We start from the raw sequence: 19,636 nt of genomic DNA on the forward strand, positions 1-19,636 counted from the left end.
CCATATCCAGAGCTGATGACTTAGTAGAGAGGTTGGAAAAAGCCCGTTATATGTCAACCCTAGATTTAACAAAGGGATACTGGCAAATACCCCTCGCGCCCGCTGATAAAGAAAAAACTGCTTTCTCCACGCAGTCTGGGCTCTACCACTTTACGGTACTCCCTTTCGGTCTACACGTGGCCAAAGACTAATGGATCACCTTTTGAGACCATTCCAAAATTTCGCTGCAGCATATCTCGACGATATTGTAGTATTCAGCAACACGTGGAATGACCATCTTACACACCTCCATGAAATATTCTGCGCATTGCATGAGGCCGGTCTCACAGCCAACCCAAAGAAATGCAATCTGGGATACGACCACATTGCATTCCTGGGATATTTCATAGGGAAAGGGCAGCTACGCCCACAGAAAAGCAAGATCGAGGCCATTCAGCATGTCCCTATACCCACTACCAAAAGGGAGCTGCGCTCCTTCCTGGGATTAATTGGGTATTACCGTTGTTTTATACCTCAATATTCTACCTTAGCCGCCCCCCTCACTGATCTCCTCAAGAAAAACTTCTCGTCAAAATTACCGTCCCTGTCAGATAACCAATTATCCAGTTTTCACCAATTAAAAGCATGCCTCACAACAGAGCCTGCCTTACAATGTCCCGACTTTTCCAAAGAATTTCATCTCCATACTGACGCTTCGGATGTGGGGCTAGGGGCTGTGCTCTCACAACCCGACGAGGAGGGACGGGACCACCCTATTGTTTACATTAGTAGGAAGTTGCTTCCCAGGGGATGTAATTATCCGATTATTGAACGTGAGTATCTGGCTATCAAATGGGCTGTGACCAACCTGAGATATTATTTATTGGGCTGCCCTTTCGTGCTGTTTACAGACCATGCTCCTTTAACTTGGTTAGCCTCCAATAAGGATTCCAACTCCCGAATACATCGATGGTTTATGGAACTTCAGCCCTTTTCTTTTCAGATCCGGCATATCCCGGGTACTCTCCAAGGGCCCTCGGACTTTCTATCTCGCTTTCCGGGTCCTTCGGCACTGTATCAGTCCCGATCTTGGGATGGGGTGTGTAGCCGGTTATCGGATAACGTGGCTCCAGATTCCCTCGTCCGCGACGTAGATGAGGGCTTGCCCAGTTTCCAGGGCAACGAAGACGCCGGAATTCACCTCGGGAACCCGGATATCTGGGCTTCCAAAAACACTAAAAGAGAGGACGGACTCGCCGCGCAGCTCGGGGACGAGGAGGAGGAGGTCGAACAGAATGCCGAGCGAGAGCAGCAGGAGATGGGAGACGAGAGGAGGATCAGGAACAACGAGGTTCCCCCAAAAACAACCGGTCATCCGAGGGAGAAGAAGGAAGTGGAACCGCGCGCACTCTGCCACGTCCCAGGAGGGACGTGGCTAACTAAGGTACGGTCCTTCATAAAGGACAATCTCTTTTCAAAAGGGGAGAGTAACGGCAGGAGGGGTGAGGGGATGGACAGTACGGGGAGAGGGGAGGGAAGTATTTGGAAGGGACAGAAAGAAGACGAACAAGATTAAGAAACGGGGACCTAAATTACAGACTTCCTTGATTTAAATAAACTTAAAGAGCACTTGACCTAAATCCCTATTCTAAATAGATCACAAAGAGGTGATTGGTTCAACACACGCTTATTTCACAACTCTGCACAGACCCTGGGACTCACACTCTCTCTCTCTCTCTACTCTTAATACGAACTGGTATCTCAGTAAAACCCGACTTACCGTCATTTTCATTGCTCTTTCCGGTGCACCTGGGAGCACGAATCGAACATCTTTGCCGGTCAAGAGGGGACCTGGGAAAAAGAGAGAGAAGAGACATTCTATGAGAAGGAGATCACCACCCCTATATTGTTGAACACAGCAAAGGACTGTAAAGAACTGTTAATAAATTAACTGTTTCACACCCACCCAAGCATCTGAGTCCTTAATATCACCTAACCCACTGCTACACAAGTTTTAGCAATTTTTTATTAAAGTTCCATTGTTTTCTACAATGGGATAGTCCTATTTGTTCATTCAGTGGACATTGTTAAACTGCTAAGTGTACTTTTGGGGTTATCCTACCTGCTGCTGATCAATGGATACAGTAAGACCTTTTAAAGTTGTTCTATAGGGTTTTTGGAGTAGGGTAGATCTATTTGATCTTAGTTGTAGTGTTAGTTTTTATTTTGAGAGTTATTCAGTCGTAGTCTGTGTTTTGTCATTTAGTCATGTTGTGTGTTTTGCCTATGTAAAGTTTGGTAATAGTCTTGTGTGTTTGTTTAGATTGTTTTGCTTCACTAATGACAGAACTGAAACACTCATGCACTGACAAAAATCTCTGGAATGCGCTTCTTAGTCCAAAGAAGACATTTATTATTTCACTACGCAAGGTTCCTAAAAGGAGATTAGCATGCTGAAAGCACACGTTTAAAAATGGCCACAGCAAATAAATAAAAACACGTACAAACGATTCTCCACTGCAGTATACACAGCAAATATATGTATCTATTTTATAATGCAAAGCAAATAATGAATTAAAAAATATGCATCACCATGAGGCAAGGGCATCACTGCTTCATCTCCTTCCTAGTCAGTATCAGATCGCCAGATCCTAGAATCAATCGAGCAGAGAGAGATTAATTATCCTCACAGGAAGGATGACACACTCCAGCGTCCTGGATATGCCTGAAATCTGCAAACACTCTCTGTCCCGGTCCATCTGGTCTCGGCCTCCTATACTTTGACAGGAACATTTTAGAAACCTCCCTCTCACTGCAGAAGTTTATTTGTTAAAAAAAATGCTGATTGCTTTAGGCCAGCTTTGTAAATAACACATCAGGACTTGGCCACAATCCCAAGGTGCCAATTCAAAACAAGACCATTCCCTGACGTCTGAGTACATTCTTATCAGCCTAAGCCATTGGTGGAAAAGAACACAAAAAATAAAAATATGTGCACATTGTACAATGTGGAAAACTACTTGCAGCTTGCAGCTTTTAACATGACAGTGGCTAATGCTAGAATAAAGTGACTAGGCAAAATGAAGTTGGTGTTCACTAATGTGACAGTGAGCTGCTAGGCTAAGTGCAACATGGAGTCAGTCGTCAAAACATAGATATCACTACATTCCACCCTTTTGACCAATGACTCATACTCTATAGCAATAACTATAAAGCAATGGAAGTGGGATTAACTTATTGATATTATAAATAATTAAACCAGGCACACCTATAATAAAAACACTGAAGCTTATATATTCTGTTTGGGATAAAAACTGACTCTAGGATAACAAGTTGGAATGGAGTTTGATGGAAACATCATGAGTCGTAATCATGTAAAGGTACACGGTCCACCTGTAATGTTTGCTGGGATGTAAGTAAAAGTGAGGTTCCCATATGAGAATAGTCAGCCAACTGGCAACTTAAACATGCTTAATGAGACTGGCAGAAGTCATCAGGTGATAACAAGCCATGTTGTTAGCTCCCTTAGAATTGCAATCAAACAGGTTGATAGAACATCCATGGTACTCTGCATTATTCCCATGCAGAACTTTGATCTGTGAAGCACAATTGGTGCCAAATGGATCCATAGGTATTGCCCTTCAAAAGCAGCAGGGGTGTGGCGCAACATAATTGATCAATCAGGTTCAGTTTGGGGGTGCTGTCTCACCCTCCCGCACACACACACACGCCGTAAAGGAGACCACACAGCACACTCATGGTCAGAGGCAAGCTGTAGTATGATCTGTAAAAGAAACAAGTATGATCTTTCTCACAAATAACCTTTGTCAGCTGGGGCATGCTCCCATTTTTCCTTTCCTGGTTTTATGATCAGCAGAACATTATTAGGGTCCTTGGCTATAATTTCTGCAGGTTCTGGAGAGCCATTTGGGGATTCCACCCACAACTTAGCATCAGGGTTACTGTCAGTTGAACCAAAACCTCCAATTCCTTGTGCCGTCAGTAGGGCTGGGGCAGTCCCGTTCCTCACACATCCTCCATACACTGGGCTTATGACAAGTTGGGCAATTTTGTAAGCATGTAGGTCAAGACCTGCAGATTCTGGTGTGGCTCTGTGAGGAGCTGAAGCTCTAGGTTTTACTTCCCAGTACACAATGGTGTTGGTGGCCACATGTGGTTGTAACTGAGTTAACATTTTCATCAGGGCAGTTTCAGCCTTTTTCAAGGGTCTGGTATTCAGAATCTGGAGGGCTTCACTTAAATGCTCTCTCCAATTTTTCAAAGTCCCATCAGATACTTTTTTAGTCCAGAACCCCAGGGACACTCCTGTTTTCTCTGCTTTTGCCACCTGCTCCAATCTACATATTGTCCCTGGATAGTTACATGCAACACAATGTCTCCTTCCTGCACTGTATTTTTTTTTTTCCCAAATCAAAAACACACTGCTGCTCTTCACCCATTCAAACTCATGTTTTTTTTTCTCATCACTTTGTACCAAAGGTCAAGGTTTTACTCAGTGGAGGGACATGCTGTCTCCGAAAATCAAACAATCCCATAAATCGCTGTGTCTCTTGCTTAGTGCGAGGTGTAGCAAACTCCAAAATCTTTTGTGTTACCTGTAGCAACATCTCTCGATGTCCTGGCCACATTTTATTCTGCAAAAGCTCAGTGAATGCATTGTTAACATCCTTAACTTCTTGCTGAGTGTAATCTTTTAAAGAATGCATTTCAACTCCTTACAATTTCTGTGGGCTACTCTGTATTTTTCATCTAAATATTGACTGAGCATGAACTATGTTCTGCTCATGTAGCTCAGACTGGCCCCCACCTTTTTTAACCACCTCCTTACTGGAATGTGAAAAATCAGATTTCCCTGTGATGGGTTGGTAGATATCAGCCTTCTCTTGTAATAACTTATTCTGACAAGACATGATAATTACAGTATTTTTTGTGTCAAGCTGTTCCTGTATTGTCTTATTTTCATATTCTAACTGCTTACACCTCTCATGCATTTTTCTATAAGCAGACAAAAGTATCCAAGCCCTCCTGTCAAGAACAAAAGGGACATCATTTCATTCAAAAAGCACCTCTTTTAAACATATAAGTACAGTTATTAATTCTGTTTTATCCAAGCGCCCATCCCAAAATGTAGAAAGTCCTGATAAACAAGAAAACACATTTGCCAAGACATCATAAGGCATTTTAATTTCACATGCATTTTCAGACATGGTTTGAGGTGCTTCCTTTAACTCTCTGAATAAAAACATATTTTCCCTTTTGACTCGTACACTTCCAACTTCCACCCTCCCTTTAGACTGTCTGACTATGGCAAAATGTTTTGCTTCACTAATGACCGAGCTGAAACACTCATGCACTGACAAAAATCTCGGGAATGCGTTTCTTAGTCCAAAGAAGACATTTATTATTTCACTACGCAAGGTTCCTAGAAGGAGATTAGCATGCTGAAAGAACACGTTTAAAAATGGTCACAGCAATTAAATGAAAACATGTACAAATGATTCTCCACTGCAGTATACACAGCAAATATATATTTCTATATATAAAATATGCATCACCATGAGGCAAGGGCATCACTGCTTCATCTCCTTCCTAGTCAGCATCACATCACCAGATCCCAGAATCAATCGAGGAGACAGAGATCAATTATCCTCACGGGAAGGATGACACACTCCAGCGTCCTGGATTTGCCTGAGATCTGCAAACACTCTCTGTCCCTGGTCCATCTGGTCTCAGCCTCCTATACTTTGAACAAACAAGAGAGGAAAATTTTAGAACCTCCCTCTACCTACTGAAGTTTATTTATTAAAAAAATGCTGATTGCTTTAGTACAGCTTTGAAAATAACACGTCGGGACTTGGCCACAATCCCAAGGTGCCAATTCAAAACAAGACCGTTCCCTGCCGTCTGAGTACATTCTTATCAGCCCAAGCCCTTGGTGGGAAAAACACAAAAAATAAAAACATGTGCACATTGTACAATGTGGAAAACTACTTGCAGCTTTTTAACGTGGCAGTGGCTAATTCTAAGATACAGCCAATAGGCAAAATTAAGTTGGTTGTCACTAATGTGACAGTGTGTCCTGCTAGGCTAAGTGAAACATGGAGTCAGTGGTCAAAACATAAATATTACTACATAGATATAGTCCCTCATTATGAGTGTGGGGGTCCAAGGACAACCAAACTCACATTCACGGTTGGGCCACTGCATTCTGGGCAGTCCAACTGCCCAATTACAACCCCGGCGTGCCGACCCACCAGGAGACAGCCATCCCCACCAGGAACATGGTTCACGACGACATGACAGCAGTCAGAGTTGTACTCAGCCGGGGCAGTGCTTAACTCAGTGCTGCCTGGCTGTTTACAACTCCCCTCACTGCCAGCCTTTCTATTGTGGTTTCACTGACATGGAAAGGCTGGCTTACTTTTAATTTTGTTTGCTTTTTCGCATTTCCTGGAACAGTTCTTTTTTTGCGGGGTTGTATTATTCTTTATTACTTTGGATTACTTCACCTTGGACTATTTTTGCTTTTTTTTGGCCTTTTTTGGACTATATTTTATCTTTCTGGTGGGTGGTATTTTGGCTACGTGGACTTGGAGGAATATCTACAGCTACAGAACTGTAACTTTCTTTATTTGTGGGTGGGAAATGTTATATTTTATTACCTATGTGTTTTTCTGTAATTAAAATAGATCATTTTACATTTCTATTTGCTGCATTTATTTTATTAAATTTTGTTTTTATTTTTAAATGTGGTTTGTGGTGGTTGATGTGCTGATGTATAATTAATAATTTTATTTTTATTTATCAGTCTTCTTTTCTATGTTACCTATATGTTTTTTGACTAATGTGTAGAAATAAGTTGATTAATATTTAGGTAAAAATCCATAAGTTGTGGTGGTGCTTACCTTTTTTAAGGTTTGTTGGTTAGTGTGTAGGTAGCCTGGTGTTTTATAATAGGGATTTTGCTATTGATTCTAAGTAGTGTATTCCTTTGTTGTTTCTAAAGATTTTAAATTTACATTTTAGCACGTTGTACATTCTATTCATGTTTAGTGAGTTGTTGTGGTTAGCTACCTCTGTTACAGGGACATAGGCCAATGCAATTAAGTTTTTTTATTTCAAATGCAAACTGGCTGTTTGTTGCACAGTTTACTCTAAGGACAGATTGTTGGAGATGTCTCCAAACACTTTGATTAAAATGGTAGGAAACAACTTCAAAAGCTTTGTTGTGGGTATGGTCTAAGTATTGTTTGCATCATGGCTTGTCCGGAGTCTATTATTATTTTATGTGGGGAGTAGTTTTTGTTTTGATTTGAATGTGGTTCAGTAGGTTGTGGTATATTCTACGGTGTTTATTAGGTAGAAAGGCGTATATGAGAGGTGTATTGATGTTTTGATATTCACTATACATGGTGTATATCTGAGTGACTTACTTAGGGCACATTTTAAATGTTCCGGCCATCATCCATGTTTGACATTGGCTTAGTCTTAATAAATTGTCTGCTGTACCACAATAAATTATGTGTTTGACATTATTAAGGTTGTCATGCAGGAGGAAGGATTCATCATTATGTGTGGTGGTTAAGTGTTCATGCATTTGGAAGTCTTCATATTTTATGAGCAGCATGAGTGCCACTGGTGACTTTTTTGTTTTGTGCTATTAAGCATTTTACAGTGGGTACAGCTGGTAGTTGTCCAGTAATGTGTTCAGGGACTTTAAGGAGCATATTTTTTAGAATTTTAGTTTTGGGCTTGTAGGAAGGTGGCTTTCTTCTAGCATGGTTTCCCCAATTTTTGGCCTGTTTGTCAGTGTTTGTCAATGTGTTTTACTGTTTCACTGGGATCCTGCTAGTGAGGACCCCAGTGTTCATAGTTTGTGGCCATATGTCAGTGTGTTTTACTGTTGTGTCAGTATGCTTGACTGTGTCACTGAAGTTCTGCTAACCAGGACTCCAGTGCTTATGCTCTCTCTGTTTACCAAATGTGTCACTATAGTCTAGTGACTCCATATCCAAATTCAGATTGGCACACTGGACCCCTCTTAAAAGAACCTAGTATATGGTACCTATGTACCCAAGGCATTGGGGTTCCAGGAGATCCTTATGGGCTGCAGCATTTCTTTTGCCACCCATAAGGAGCTCATACAAACACTCCTTCAGGACTACCACTGCAGCCTGAGTGAAATAGTGCACACACTATTTCACAGCCATTTTCACTGCACCAGGCAACTTATAAGTCACCTATATGTCTAACCTTCAGTTACTGAAGGCTAGGTGCAAAGTTACTATGTGTGAGGGCACCCTTCCACTAGAAAAGGTGCCCCCATGTCGTCCAAGACCAAGTTCCCGGACTTCGTGAGTGCGGGGACCCCATTATAAGCGTGCACTACATATATATCAATACATATATGTAGCTTCACAATGGTAACACTGAATATGGCCATGTGAGGTGTCTAAGATTGAGAAATTGTACCCCCAATCCAATTCTGGTATTGGGGCTGGCGAATTCCATGCACCCTGGGGGCTCCACCATGGACCCCCAGTACTGCCAAACCAGCTCTCTGAGGTTTCCACTGCAGCACCAGCTGCTGCCACCTCACATACAGGTTTCTGCCTTCCTGGGGATTAAGCAGCTCAATCCTAGGAAAGCAGAATAATGTATTTCCTTTAGGAGAAGGACGTTACACCCTCTCCCATTGGAAATAGGTGTTACAGGCATGGGAGGGGTATCTTCCCAGAGCCTCTGGAAAAGCTTTGAAGGGCACAAATGGTGCCCTCCCTGCATAATCCAGTCTACACTGGTTCAGGGACCCCAGTCCCTGCTCTGGCACTGAACTGGACAAAGGAAAGGGGAGTGACCACTTCCCTGTCCATCACCACCCCAGGAGTGGTGCCCAGAGCTCCTCCAGAGTGTCCCTGGTGTTAGCCATCTTTGATTCCAAGGTGTGGGGATCCTCTGTGAGCATCTGAGTGGCCAGTGCCAGCAGGTGAAGTCAGAGACCCATCCTGATATGTGCATACTTGGTTAGGTAGCCAATCCCCCTCTCATTGCTATTTAGAGTCTCTCCTCTGGGTGTTTCCTCAGATTCGATTTGCAAGACTCCACCAGTACTCCTCTGCATTCTCTGCTTCAGCTTTGACCGTCGGATCAACTGCAGACTGCTCCAGGAACGCTCTAACTGCAACAAAGTATAGAGGAAGGCTACTGTGGCCCTGCAACTTCAGCTCCAGCCAGCAACTGCAACAGTTTCCAGGTTGTCAATGCTCTGAGGACTGTCTGTCTTCATTCTGCACCAGAAGGAGTGAAGAAATCTCCCATGGAGTGACAGAGTCACTTCCCTGCTTCAGCAGGCACCTCTCTGCAATGACAACTGGTACTCTGGGACTCCTCTCCTGTCGACGGACAAGATCCCTGGAACACAGGTTGTGGACAGAAGTGATCCTAACTGTCCAAAGGTCCAGTTGTCCAAATTTGGTGGAGGTAAGGGCTTGCTTCCCCGTGCCAGACAGTACCCCTGTGCACTGCATGCTCTGTAGCTCCTTGGGCTTCTGTGCACTTCTTCCAAAGTCATTTGTGCACAGCGTAGCCCAGGTCCCCAGCACTCTATCCTGTGGCCCTCAGCTCCCTGAGTTGTTCTCCGGTAGCGTGGGATCTCTTTGTGTAGTGCTGCGATGACGGCATTCAGTGACTCCTTTGTCCCCATGTTCTAGGACTCCTGTAGGTGCTGCCTGGTCTTCTGATGGCTCTCTAAAGTGCTGAGAGTCTCCTCTGCCTCCTCAGTCTGAGTTGAGGTACCCCGGTCCCTCCTGGGCCCAGGTAGCACCTTTTCCCGCCAACCGCAACATTTGCATGAGCCAAGGCTTGTTGGTCGGACTCCAATGACAAAAACCAGCCTGCATCCAATGACTTGACACATCACTTGGACCAAGCAGGGACCCACAGCTGTCTTCTTTGGTGCATTTCTGACTTCTTTATCCAACTGGAGATTCCACTTTTGCACCTTCATCTGGGTTAGCATGGTCTCCTATTCTTCCTGGACTCTTCATCGACTTCTGGACTTGGTCTCCTCTCTCCACAGGTCTTCAGGTCCAGGAATCCATCATTGGTTTCTTGCAGTCTTTCTTGGTTTTTGAATAATCCATTACCACAACTCCTAGTGTGTTGTGAGGACACGTGTTGTACTTTACTCTCCTGTTTTCCTGGGCTCTGGGGTGGAGTAATTTACTTACCTTTGGTGTTTTCTTACACTCCCAGCGCCCCACCACACACTACACTTGCCTAGGGGGGAAACCGACATTCGCATTCCACTATTTTAGTATATGGTTTGTGTTGCCCCTAGGCCCATTGCAACCCTATTGTGTTTTTCACTGTTTGCACTATTTTCTGAATGTGTACTTACCTGATTTTAGTTACTATTGTATATATTGTGTATAATACTTACCTCCAGTAGGAGTAATGCCCCTAAGATATTTTTGGCCTTGTGTCACTAAAATAAAGTACCTTTATTTTTGGTAACTGAGTATTGTCTTTCTTGTGTATCAGTACTGTGTGACTATAGTGGTATTGCAAGAGCTTTGCAGGTCTCCTAGTTCAGCCGTGGCTGCTCTGCTACAGCTACACTTAGACATCCTAAGCTGCTAGACACTGCCTACATTTCACTAAGGCGGATCACTGGACCTGGTATAAGGTGTAAGTACCTCTGGTACCCACTACAAACCAGGCCAGCTTTTCACAGGGCTCTTGAGAACCAGTGCTTGCCTCTTTTAAATTTTGAGGTACATTTCTAACTTGCGGTGACATTTGGGTGGTGGCTGTGTTCTCTCACTAAAATAACAGCATCATTTGTCATAGCAGATGTACCATAACAAGCATTAGAGTAGTTTGCACATTTCCACTTAACATTCTTGGTGCTTGTGCTCTTTAGATAAGTGTAGCCCATCTGAGAGAGTATTTGTTTGCCTTTCCTTGATGAGATATATGTTGCTCTTTCTGTAATTCTGTCTAAACATAATGTAATAATACTTTTGAATAATGTGTAATAATGTTACTTTTACTTTTGAAATGTAAATAAAATACTACCCCAATCGATTTACATTTTAGACTTACATACGTGTTGTGGTTTCTAAATGCAGTTCACTTTTAAATTTTCCACTGCAGCTGGTTCAGTGTTGATCATGTAGTTTCTTTTCTATTGGGAGATAAAAAGGTGGATTGATTATATTTTTTCCATTTATTGGTTTTTAGGGGATTAGGCTTTTTAGTTTTAGTTCTTAGGTTTGAGGTTCAGTTAATGTTCAGAGGTGTTTGATATTACTTACTTTTTACATCTGTTTTTCCAGAAGTTTGTTGAATTTTATTGGTGGTTCTGTAAGTTGTCAATCAATTAACTTGGATTTGTAGAGCGCAGCTAATCACCTGTGAGGGTATGCAGTCATTGGGCTCATGCTAGGAACCCAGTCCAAAAGCCAGGTCTTGAGTCTCTATCTGAATTCCGGGATCAAGGATGATGTTTGGAATAGGAAGGGAAGGTCGTTCCAGGACCTGGAGGCGAGGTAGGACAGGAATGACCTCCAATGTGGCTTCAGCAGATGCGGGGAGTGCGTGTGAGGGTAAGGAAGGTGGAGTGCAGGTGTCTGCAGGGCTGGTGGAATTTCAGGCGGTGGTTGATTATGTTGGTCCTTGGTTGTGGAGGGCCTTGTAGATGTGTGTCTGCAACTTGAATTGGCATATTTTCTGGATGGGGAGCCAGTTCATGAGTTCGGGGGTGATGTGGGTTTGTTTGGGGAGGTTGAGGATGAATCTGGAAGCTGAGTTCTGTATCGTCTGGAGCCTTTTCAGGAGTTAGGTGGTGATTCCAGTGTAAATCACATTGCTGTAATTCAGCCATCTGGTGACTAGGGCTCGAGTGACGGTTTTTCTTGTGTTGACCGGGAAAATACCTGAAGATCTTGTGGAGCATGAGAAGGCTGTGGAAGCAGGCGGAGGAGACTGTGTTGATTTGGCACTTCATGGTGAGTTCGCTGTCCAGGATGATGCCAAGGTTGCGGGCATGGTCTGTCGATGTGGGGCCTAGTTTGGAGGGCCACCTTGTGTCATTCCATGGGGTGGTATTGTTCCCAAAAATCAGCACTTCTGCCTTGTCCTTGCTTAGCTTCAGGTTGTTGGTGTTCATTCAGTTGGTGATTCTCATCATGCAGTTGGTGAAGTTAGACCTGGTGGTGGTGGTGTCTTCTGAGAGTGAGAGGATGAGCTGAGTGTCATCTGCATAGGATATGATGTTGAGGCTGTGAGTCTGACGATGTTGGCCAGCAGTCTCATGTAAGTGTTGAACAGGGTAGGGCTGAGGGAAGAACCTTGAGGGATGTTGCAGATGATGCTCTTGGATTCTGAAGTGAAGGGTGGTAGGCAGATTCTCTAGGCTCATCCTGTGAGGAAGGACGTAATCCATTTGAGTACCGCTGTTTCTCCCCGATCGTCGGTGGCACCCATCAGGGTGGGCTCCATGCTGTGGTTGGCACAGAAACTGGACTGGGAGGTGTACTGCAAGTTGTTTCTCTCCAGGTGTTGAATGAGTTGTCAGTTGATAGCCTTCTCAAGGACTTTGGTGGGGAAAAGGAGCAGAGATGGGCCAGTAGAGCCTGAGTTCGCTGGGATAGGCAGAGGATTTCTTGAGAATGGGTCTCACCTCTGTACATTTTCATCCGTCTGGAAGACGGCCAAGGTGATTGATGCGTAGAGAATGGAGGTGAGTTTGCAGCTGATTTCCTTGCTCCCAAGGTTGAAGAAGTGGTGGCAGCAGGGGTCCTGGTTTAACATCTTGCCGTTGGGCATCAATGTGGCGATGTCGAGTGGATGGGAGGGGTTATGCCAGGTCTCTGTAATAAAAGTAATGTCAGGGATGAGGGTGGTGTTGGTGTCCCAGAGTTCAGTAGCATGTTTGCAGAGTGATCTGTTATTGTGCAGAAAGCAGCAGAGTGGTTCTGGAGCTGTTGTGGTTGGTGAGGTGGGTGTGGTAGAGGTTTCCGTGAGGGCAGGAGGTTCCGAGTTGCAGGTAAAGAAGTAGCAACAAGTAAAAGCTCTTAATATTGATCGAGAAGAAGTGATGCAGCAGTGTTGTTGCAGAGTCCAGGGTCCAGGGATTGGAGCTCAGCAGCTGAGTATCTGTGGGCGGTAGGAGCCTAGGGTTCCTGGTGCTGGGCGTGGTCGAGGTGCAGATGGGTGCAGAGAGGTTTGCCTTTGGAGTGCCTTCAGCGAACCAGCGGCACACCCGCTGCAGCACAGGCATAGAGGCTGTGCTGTGGCTTCCATTAAGTAGGTCCTAGGTGGGAACATGGTGCAGGTTGGCGGGAAGAAGGAGCAGCTGGAAACAGGATGGAGCGGTTAGGATGTGCTTGTTCCTCTGCAAAAAAACAGCAGGAAACAACAAGCAAACCAACAGGGATGAGCAAATAGATTACAGTGAGGCTACAATGACAACATACAGGCATCAACATTGCACAGTGAATTATAAATAAAAGCAACACTAATGACACAAAATACAAACCTAAGAAAGCAGGCAGAAAAGTGTACAAGCAGAAGGAGGAGACCAAGCATAGGAATAGACTATGTAATCGAACAAGAAGTTATCTAGTCAGTATAGTCAGGGAGACCCCTCAGATGCAGCACAGGCAGGGCTTGGATCGAGACTCTGCTAAGTTGTAGAGTGTGTTGTGCTTTTTCTGTAGTACCTAAACTTTGGTAGATATATAAAAATAGAGAGTTTGGTTAGTTATTTGTACTTTACCGTTCTTAAAGTAAGTTCATTTCCTCTATGTTAGTTTAAATGTTTTACTTACTTTTGAAGGTAGATGTATATTTTCATCCAGTTTTTATTTTTGGATTTCTTTTAGACATCTGGTGGAATGTCATTGACTTGCAGCTGTATTGTTATTGGTGTGGGAAGTGTTGACATTTTTTGCTCCTTTCATTGTATTTGTAAATAATTAAGGGCCAGATGTATCAAAGGGTTTTACCCATTCTGTGTCTATGGGAAAATGTGTTTGTACATATGGCCCTAAATGTTTTATTGGTTAGGTTGCTTTACAGTTTTTTTTATTGGTTAGTGTTCGTTTAGTGGGATTTTTTAAAATCAGTTATTACCTTTTATGGTGGACACTTATTAGTGTTTCAGTTTTAATGTTTAATACATATTTCTGCTTTTGCGTTATTTTATATATATTTCTATATTTCATTTCATTTATTAATTGTTATTTATTATTATATATGAATTGTATTAAGTATTGATAATGTGTTAATTATTATATGAATGTTAATGTTATTTTATGTATTTAAAGTTTATTTTAATAATATAACATTTTAATAATGTAGCTAGTCATTTTTTTTAATCTATGTCTTTACTTTTATTTGAAGTAAAATAGAGTTAATATAGTACTATGTAATATTTGCCATTATTTTTTGTAATACAAGTGTACATGATATTTTTTACATTTTATGCAATTATTTAATAGCAACTATATTTTTGTTTCCAATATTTGTGGTTTCGATATTAAGAGAAATTTATATTTTGAACAGCGTTATTTTGGTCATCAATATTGGTGTTTGTGTCAATTAATTATAAGATGGTGATATTTTTGTACACAATATTTTTTGTGATATGTTTATGAATCTTTATTGCTTTCCATTAATTTGCGTCATTGATCCCCTTTCAACAGCTATGGCAGGGGACTCATTAGAAATCTTGCCAATCTTGGATAAGTAACTTGCCTAAAGCTCTATGAGAATATTGAGCAACATAACTGTGAGCAATAAGCATGGAGAGGCAAAGCAAGTGATACGGATACATGAGAATCTGAATGTGTTAATGTGGGCAACTGGGTGTCTGTCAGAAGAGGTGAAGTGAACTATTTGAGAATGGTTACTATGGCACTACAGTGACCATGGAGCAATTTAAATAGTGACTGGTGGCCAATGTCATAATAGGCTGCTGAAAGGTTAAGAACCACCAGGAGAACTGGGACATGATCTTCTCCCTCATCTCGGCTGTCATCTTCCTCATAGAAACCTGTCTCAACCCTGCCTCTGCACCAGACATCACCACCACCATCCTCAAAGGTTACAAGATAACACACCAGGACCAAACCAACAAGCATGGAGGCAGAATCTGCTGCACGACATCCCCTGATGACCTGACACCGGTAATGGAACATCTCAACTTCCAAGTCCACACAGATGGAAAAATCACCATTAGAAGCACTCTTGCCTACAGACCACCAGGACCACACCCCAGCTTCAGCAAGGTCATCCCGGAACTCCTCGCCCTTCAAGCAATCAACTCCAAGCACTACATATTCCTAGGAGATCTCAACTTCCAACTTGACTACCCAAGCGAAGCCAACTCCACCGACTTCCCGGATAGCTTGAGCAATATCGGGCTCAAGCAGCTCCTCACCAACACTACCCACATCTCAGGACACATGGCCTACCCCATCTTCACCTCCAGAGACAAAGTCAGGTACATCCACACCACTCACCTGGTCCGACCACTACAGAGTACACCTCACCATCACCAGACCCACGTACCCCTACACCCTGTCCCCCAGATCCATGTGAAGAAACTGGAAAAAGGTATGAGAAGACAATTGGAATGACACTCTCCGCTCACACCTCCCAGAATCTACACATGACCCTGAAAAAGCAGCAAAAAGCTTCTCCCAGTGGATCACAGAATGCCCCAACGCCATCACCCCCACCAAGACAGCCAAGGTCAATGGACAAAGAAAAAGAGCAAGCTGGTTCACCGAGAAACTGCACTCCTCCAAATGTAACTGCCAACAACTTCAAAGAAAGTGGCTCTCAGCAACAAATCGGATGAAGGTACCGCCTTGAGGACTGCCCTCAACCGGTACCACAGCCTCCTGAAAGAAACCAAGGAGAACACACTTGTAGACCGCATCAAAGTCAGCACAAACCACATCAAAGAACTCTTCACCATCGTGAAGGAGTCACCATTCCCGCAGCCACCGAGAACATCACTCCATCCCAGGAACTGTGTGACAACCGTGCAGACTTCTTCCATGACAAGATCTTGGCTATCTACGAAAACTTCGAATGCCAACCCCCCACCGCAAACAACATCAATGAGCTCACATGGACAAACATGAACCCCAGACACCTTCCCTCCCACTGGGAAATCTTCATCACGCAAGACACTATCTCCATCATGAGCTCTGTACACTCTGGAGCACCCACAGATCCATGTCCCACCATATCTTCAACTTCGGAAGCAAGACAATCAGCAACAAGCTCAGGACAGTCCTGAATACCTCCATCACTTTGGCCTCCTTCCTGGTGGTTTGGAAACATGCTGAAGTGAGGCTCCTCCTGAAAAAAAATCTGCCAATCCAGTCAAATTGAAGAACTACCAGTCCATCTCTCTGCTCCCCTATCCAGCAAAAGTTCTAGAGAAAGCGATCAGCCAGCATTTCACCCAACACCTAGAAGACCACAACCTACTGGACCCCTCCCTATCTGGATATTGAGCTAACCACAGCACTGAGACAGCCCTGATTGCAGCTACAGATTACATCAGAGCCCTCCTGGACCATGGGGAAACAGCAGCCCTCATCCTCCTGGGCCTTTCAGCCTGACCCTTTTCAAGACCTACATGACCCCTCTGGCCATCATCATCAGATCACACAGACTCAACATCATCTCCTACGCCAACAACACACAGCTCATCCTCTCCCTGTCTGAAGATCTCTCCACCACAAAAGCTAACTTCCACAGATCCATGATAAATGTAGCGCACTGAATGAAAGACAACTGTCTCAAACTCAACACTTAAAAAACAGAGGTCCTCATGTTTGGGAACACCACCTCGCCAAGGACTGACACATGGTGACCTGCAGAGTTCGGCACACTCCCTGCCCCAACAGACCACGCCCACAACCTCTGCATCATCCTGGATAGCAAGCTATCCATGAAGAAACAAGTTAACACAGTGTCATCCACTTACACACACTTCACATTCTCCACAAGATCTTCAGGTGCCAGTAGCTGTCATGCAGGCTCTCATCACCAGCAGATTGGACCACGGATACCCGATTTACGTAGGAATCAAAGCACGCCTCCTGAAGAGACTCCAGATAATACAGAACTCAGCAGCAAGATTCATACTTGCCCTCCCCAGAAGGACCCACTTCACACCCCATCTCAAAAAACTACACTGTCTCCTGATTTAGAAGAGATGCCAGTTCAGGATGCTGACCCACGCCTACAAAGCCCCGCACAATGAAGGACCAGCATACATCAACAAACACCTGACTTTCCACCAACTGACCAGACACCTCCAATCAGCCTCTCTCTCCCTCGCAGAGACACCCCACGGATCTGTCAAGTCAACACCTGAGGATGCTCCTTCTCGCACCTGGCAGGGAAAGCTTAGAACAACTTCTCCTTGCACCTCAGGACTGTACCATCACTCTAGCTATTCAAAAGAGTACTAAAGGCCCGTATGTTCAAATGATCATTCCTCCACGCAGCAGCATACTACTCCAGCACATCGAGACCCTCAAGGGTGTTCTGATGTGCTCTATATTTGTTTGTTTGATTGATTGATTGAATTAATGATTGACTGACTGAACTGAATGTTGTTATAGTTACTGATCTTTGAGTTGGATCCACTGCCTGAATGATAGCACAGATGCTGCACAGAAATTGCGAAGGTCATGAAAGTCACTCTGATCTTCAAGGTGGCGAGCAACCACACCGAGAAGATTTGCCTAAGGAAGTCAGGATGTTATGTTATAATCAAAAAGAAGGCTTATCTGGGTCTAAAGTGTTTTTTATGGAGAGGAAGAGCTTATTCTGCTGAGGAGGAAGGGAAGACGTCTGTGAAAAGGAAGGTGTTGAAAATGTCCAGGAGAGTTGTGGGGGCCCTCAGGTGGTAGGCATATGTTGTCTGAGGATGGGAAGAGGTCATCAACTTAGGAGGTTAGTTTTATGGAGTGCAGGATGTCACAGAGTGAATGGTAAAGGGTTAAAATCATACTCCTAGTGTAAGTTATATCCTATAATTAAAAGGTGAGCACTGTTGTCATGGAAGAGTTATCTAATGAACTCAGACAAGCATATTTTGTTGTGTGAGTGCAGAATGTTTGTTTGGTGATTTCTAAAGGACCTCAATGTGCTATTGAGATATCAGGGAGCCCTGATGTGCATCCAGCGTTGGAAGGTCTGATTCGTGTAACTATGCGCTTTATAAGTTCAAAAGAATAGAATCATGTCATATCCAAGCTGTACTGCAGTGGCGGCATTCCTTCTGGATGTAAAAGGTCATGTTATGACGTCCGAATTTTATAAGGATGTCTTGAAGTCCTAATAAAATGTCACGAGGCTATAATTGATGGTAAGGTTACAAGGTGCCATAATGTTGTCAGAGTTATATCAAAATACTGGAGAGACAATTATGCTATCAGAAAACTATTGGTATGTTGGCATGGCATAATAATTTATGAAAACAAAAATTGGAACTCACTGCCAGTATCCCTCAGGGGCGAAATCCCAGTAACACATTTCAGCCCTGTCCGAAAACTCCATTTATAAAATGAACCCATATCTCTTAGCGGTTCCTCTGCGACTTCTGATTCTTTTCTCGGGTAGCTAATTCTCGTCGGTTACGTTTCTCTCTCTCTTATAGGGTTACAACTCAAGCGCCTAGAGACACTTGCTTAGTTGTGTGCTATATAAGTGTTATTATTATGCATTGAGTGACTAGCTCTGTGTATTAGAAATCTATCGGTATGTCAGCAGTCTATTTGGTCACTGAAAAGCGGGTAATGTCAGTGTGCTATAATGAAACTAACACACCAACCGTGACTTCAGAGGCCCAATGACCTGCAAGAATTGTCAGCGCCCTGCTGTGAAGTTAGAAAAAAATGTGTGATATAGTGCTTTTGTGATACCTCGAGAGTATGATACTATGAAAGAACCATTTAAGGACATCACAGGTATGGTTACCAGAAGACCATATATCAATGGGATTTGACTTTCCCAGACCTTGGCTTCCACGTTAACCAAGAGATGCATTCTGGGAGCTGTAGTTTTGGTCATCTGAACCAACTGGATTAACACATCGGGGGGGGGGGGGGGGGGGGGGGGGCAAAAATATAAACCCCGTGAAGAAAGGTGGTGTGCCAGTGGTACGTAGTCCTACGTAACTGTTCACAGTACGCTTTGAGATCTAGGTAGTGTAGAGAAGCACATGGAACTGTTGTGATGTCACGGAAGACTCAAGTGATGGTTCTTCGAGAAACCCAGGCGCTGCAGGCGCTATTCATCTCTGTCAGAGTTCTTGCCTGGAGGACTGCACAACTGTTCAGTTCGTCATCAGATCCGGCTCATTGGCCTATCCAGCTCATGCACAATATGACACAAGGTGCAGCGGAAGCCTTTGCCACGTGACCTCAGTACCAAGTCAACCTTACAAGTCATGCCCACGTCCTTGGAAGAGATTCTCAAGTCTATGCCTCCAGGCCGTCTTCTTCACTTTTACAGTCTGGAACTTCAAGTTTTGATTTTCTAATTGGATACAAGATGTCTACAAGTCCCAGTATGCAAAGCAAACAAAACCGTTCTC

The sequence above is a fragment of the Pleurodeles waltl genome, chromosome 7 (assembly GCF_031143425.1).
Source record: "Pleurodeles waltl isolate 20211129_DDA chromosome 7, aPleWal1.hap1.20221129, whole genome shotgun sequence".
Lineage (NCBI taxonomy): Eukaryota > Metazoa > Chordata > Amphibia > Caudata > Salamandridae > Pleurodeles > Pleurodeles waltl.